Raw genomic sequence first — 5372 nt, forward strand, 5'->3', positions numbered from 1 at the left:
TGCCTTTTTCTGCAAGTGAACAAAAGTAATTTTTATCACGCCGTATATTTCAGAAGCAACCAGTTCAGCTGTTTTTGTTTGCTAAAATCTATGAGAAAATGAAACATATTGATACTACAAATATGTTAAAGCTGCAACACCTAAAAACTAAAACGGAACAATTTGGTTGAAAACCAACGCAAAAGTAAGTGAAATCCGGAGCCTGCCTGATGGGATGTTTATAATAGCGCTGCGTCATGCGTCTAGCCTTATGGCATTATTTACTGACTTACTTTAAAACAGAGCTAGCCCTATGGGGAAAAGCATGCAGTGACAGCATGAGATATATAAAAAAGTGCTGGGTGTGAGTGTTGAAAAACATCATTTTGTCACAATTAGTGTCTCAGTTGGCTTACTGGTGACTGGTGGCAAAAAGTTGCGTCTTTTTCGAACGCAGGTGAGTCTATTTGAAATATTCGATTATTTCTTTACTGTGCTACCTATCAGCGCAACTATCACCACTAATAACAACAAAAAATAGCAGATTCAAAATGACATTTTAACGATACAAATGTAAATATAAATCTTTAAATATAATACTTTAAACTAATTGAATCATTAGATAATACATTTTGTTAGCCCGTGAGGCCATAATTACACTGCTGGGTACATGGGAGGAGAACATCGTTGGTGTGAGGAAGAACTCCAACAAACTCTAAAAAAAATGTCTGAAAATCTAAATATGTACATACATATATGTACATATAAAAAAGCTCTACTCCAGGGACCGCAAATAAGAATTAAGAATGTACATTTTAACTAAATAAATCAATGTGAAGGAAATATTTTACGGAAGGTTGGAACATACCAAAAATAAAAAATCTGTTCAATAAGAATTAAAAAGAACATTTGATTTTTTCAAGAAAAATAACAAAGTTATTTTTTATGTATATTTTAAAAACTATGAATAAGAGCTACACCATGACTTTTATTTTAAAAACTAAATATAAAAGATAAGTTTAATATCCTGTGAACCAAGTGGTGTACTATCACCATACAAAATATTCTTGATCTATGATTCAATACCTTTCATTTGATACATTGCATGTCCTTCAAGGATGAATAATAAGGATACAACTATTTTCTTTTATATTCCATTTTTTTTTCTACCTTCTGTTTCAGTAATATGTGCACATATGTACCTATGTAGTATTTATTGGCAAAAAATGTGTCAATATACATATACTAAAAATACCAACAAAAAATATACAAAATTAAAAAAAATATTTTTTGTTATATACAAAAAGATAAGTTGTGTTTTGTAAGTGTAGTTTTACATTTATTATAATTTGTTAAGTTTAAAACCCCTAATTTGTTTAATTAAATTTGCTTCCGAGATTCCGAGTGTTGAAGGTAGCTTCTCCGACGAAATGATGCGGCATGGTACATAGTTGAGTTTGCCTTGCTTCACTGCTTAACGCGCGCACCATACGAAATTATGTCATTCTGCTCAGAAATGTGTATAAAAGAAAAGTAGATTTGATGCTACAGTTTTATTGTCTGTTGCATAGTGTTTTTTATTTTATTTTAGTTGAAACCTACGATAACAAAAAATTAACATTATGTTACAGACTTAATTTAAAAGGACATAGTTCAACTTAATTTGGATACAGTATATCATAGTGACCAGGTCTATATATTAGGTAAATCGTAGGCTCCGTTCCTTCAGGGAAATCATGGGCTTTAACAATACAACCTTCTCCTCTATCCAGGTATTCTACACGTACACCAGCGCCAAGAGCTGCACATAGTGCAATTATATGGATATGATCGGATTCTTTGAACATAGGTTCAACTTCTTGATGACGAAACTCTTCAATTGTGAAATCGCCCTCAATAAAATTTTGATAAAACTCTGCCTCTTCCTGCAGTTTTCCAGATGTTATTAAACGTAAATAAACAACCACGTAATCTGAATAACCCTGCTCATTGAGTATTTTGTGCAGTTCATTTTGAACTTTATTGTAACCTCCTGGATTATCTGGACTAACGCGTCTGATAACTTCCATAAACTGAAAACATAAAATTTCATTTATTGGATTATTTAGTTTAAATTTAAAAAGTTAAACTTACAGTTTCATGAAAGTCTTCTAATGTAAAACTAGGAAAGCCGAGCTCAACAAGCTTATCTTTAGAATCTTCTGCCAACTTTTGGAACTCTTTATATGCACTGTTATTTGATATTAAATACTCCATATATGAGTACGCAAAGGCTCGAAAGAAGCAATTTCCATCAGGGCGAGTACGTCTGATAAACTTATACTTTTTTGCTAAATCTTGAATTTTTGCAGTAAAAACGTCATCGCCATTATACTCGGTCCAAAGACACGTTAATGGTAATAATTCACCGACTAAGGGAGTCGAATCACTTATCTGTGGTTTAATCATATTAGATTATAGAAAATACATATATTCTGCAAATTTGTACCTACTTCCTTTTCAATATCCCGTTGTTGTTGTATGATTAACTCGTCACGGTTGCCGTCATTTTGTTTAAAGGATTCCATTTTTCTAAAATTAGTATGATCGGATTTTATTAATGTACATATCAAAAGGTCAAAAGTTAAATTTTATAGAAATTTTTGCGTTTCCATTTATAAGCCGATTCAAATATTACACACACACATTGGAAAAGAAACGTATAGACATATTGATCCTAGGGTTGTCACAGATAGATTAGATCGATTTAGCTCTGAAAACACATAAGTCAAACTAACGAAGAAAAGAAAGCTTTCATTATGGAACGGTGAAAAACGAAACATGGATTATGTAAATAAAACAAGACAGCAGCGAACACAAGTACCCCCGGAGCACAACGACTTTTTCAGATGGAGCTTCAATGTTTTACTAAATAATAGTGTTAAAAAAATTTTAATTTTCAATGTAGCTTCAGGGGCTATTCCATATTTTGTGAGTATGCTACATCTCGCTCTATAGTCTGCTCTCACAAGCGACCATCTACCATACCGACTAGGACAGATCCACCATCTATTTCTGGGATGGTCCGTACGGTTTTGCCGTTCCAAAAATGTCCCAGTTATTCGACCATCCATATGGAGTGTTTTTAAGCCGCACGTTTCAGCCCTGAGCACATCCCGCGGGAGCAGTGGGATTTTTTGACAAATTTTAAACCCCGGTTCACACTAGCACCATCCACCATCCGAAAAAAAGGAGCGAATGAGCATAATATTACAAAGTTTTGGTCTGAATTGTTAAATTTTTACAATTTTAAATTAGTATTTTGGCTATATTATAAACTATAATAAAACAATCCATATATGTACTCTTTTGGACTCCCTTAAAAAATGCAGCAGCTCTGTTTGGAAGTTTGGCCTTGGCTGCTCGCAAATTGGTGCAGTATCTCTCACTTTGTATCCTGGTACTCATTCTGTAATATCTCCTGCTCCTTCTGGAGCAAGCATTTTCCGAACAATCTCTAGAAGATTTTCCAGTTTATTCCGCTTTGATCCAGTTGGATATGTCCCGAACCCCCGCATATCCACAGTACTATTATGCCAAATGTTTATAGCAAGATTTTCCATCTATGCAGTCCAATTGCTTTTTAGGGTTGCATTTGAAAACCATCGACTTACTATCGCATAAAAACGTGTCGCTTAGGAAGATCCCAGATGGATATAGCTGGGAAATTTTAGGATCTGCAAAACGTTGTAGGCTTTGCACACTGAGCACATCCTGGGGTAGCGGTGGGATTTTTTGACAGATGTGAAGCTTCGATTCACACTGGCACCAGCCACCGTCCGTCAAAAACAGCTGATGCCATTAACAAATTCATAATATTTGCGCGGAATATGTATTTTTTGTCTCAAAATGGAGACAGCAATTATTTTGGCTGTGGTTAAACACCAAAATATATTCTTGCACCAACTAATAATGTTGCTGCAAATTAATAATGATGATGACTATAACTTTGACGAGGATGAGATGCTTGACTAGGTATCTGCCCTAAAAAAAAAACAAAAGCCAGGAAAGTTAATTAGTCAGAATAATGTGTGGACCGTAATGACAATTAAAAAGTAATATTTTTTTTATTTCTTACAGTACTAACAGATTATTTTAAAATTTTATTTGGACGAACTTTTCCTGCCTTTCATCATGTTCCTCCTTCTTCCTGTGTTGCTCCTTCTGCTCTTCTTGACATTCTTTGCCGATCTCTGTTGGTCAAGTAGTGATATTTTTTTGTGCGCTTTGACGGGGGCCAATTGCTGTTGAAAAAGATGCTGGAGCAGCAGGATCCGTCCAGGTCGACCTCGATGACGGATATCAAGGATTCAGCAACATCTGCAATGAACACCTTTCATTAATATTCTTAATTATAATTAAGAAATTATATTTTATTTAACTTGCTGTGGTTATCCAATATGTTCTGCTGCTTGATGTGGATACGGAAAGATTCCAGGAACGAGTTTAGCTTGTACTGCTGCCATCCAGATGGAGCACCCCCGCTTGGTTCTTGTTTTAGGTCTTTTGATGAACTGACCTACTGCCACAAAATAAATGAAGAATGTGCAGGTGGTGGGGGTATGATTCATTAGGGTATGATACACTGTTTGATTTATACTACAAAATATAAAATCTTACAAAAATATAATTGTTGAGGAACGCATAACAAGTCCATCGCTAAGCGAAGAACCATCGCCAAAAGAGAACAAGAAGAGAATGGAAGAGACGAAAATTTGTATACACACATATTCTTATCGCCGCTGCATTTTTCAGTACCAAAAAGACATCGAACTGGACAAGAACAAAATAAATACAGTCCACTAAAATCAAATCCGTCGAGCATATTATTCGCGAACAATAATTACACAGTTATATCCTTTTTTTAAATAGGTTGATTATACGTTACGTGTGATTCAGCTGGGCTGACTCAGCGGTCGGTGGGCTCGCCGCAACAAATTTTGGTATCTTAGAGCTATCTTACGTTACTTTGCCTCCTGCGCTGTCTCGACTGTTGGTTCTCCTCCTCTCTGTTCTTGGTGGGCGTAGCCTACTCTGGACCCCCCAAGGCGTCTCCAAGCGTGGCTCCGCCGGCTCCAACGACTCGGGCCATTGATTCTTGGCACGTAGCCAGAATCCGCCTCTCAGTCGGCGCCTGACGCGGTCGCTCTCACTCGACTCACTTGGCTTTTCGGCACCGTTGGTTCAATGGATTGGGACCTTTGGCTCTGGGCTTTGGGCTCGAGTCCGCCTCTCAATCCTCACACAACGTGTTCACTTTCCAAAGTTCTTCGCTTCGTGCAAGGTCGCACCGCTCGTTACTCACTTTTCACTTCACACTTGATGTCTCCGACGGATGACTGTCCTTCCTCATC

At 36.4% G+C, this 5372-nt stretch overlaps 1 long non-coding RNA gene across 1 annotated transcript; it reads left to right on the top strand.

Annotated features, from left to right (window-relative positions):
• The first annotated feature begins 443 nt into the window (after window positions 1-443).
• LOC117188912 lies at window positions 444-4540 on the top strand. The gene is made up of 3 exons (XR_004472954.1): window positions 444-552; window positions 602-2949; window positions 3019-4540. It is a non-coding gene; the product is annotated as an uncharacterized LOC117188912 (long non-coding RNA).
• The last annotated feature ends 832 nt before the right edge of the window (window positions 4541-5372 follow it).

This window comes from Drosophila miranda, chromosome 4 (genome assembly GCF_003369915.1).
Source record: "Drosophila miranda strain MSH22 chromosome 4, D.miranda_PacBio2.1, whole genome shotgun sequence".
NCBI classification, from domain to species: domain Eukaryota; kingdom Metazoa; phylum Arthropoda; class Insecta; order Diptera; family Drosophilidae; genus Drosophila; species Drosophila miranda.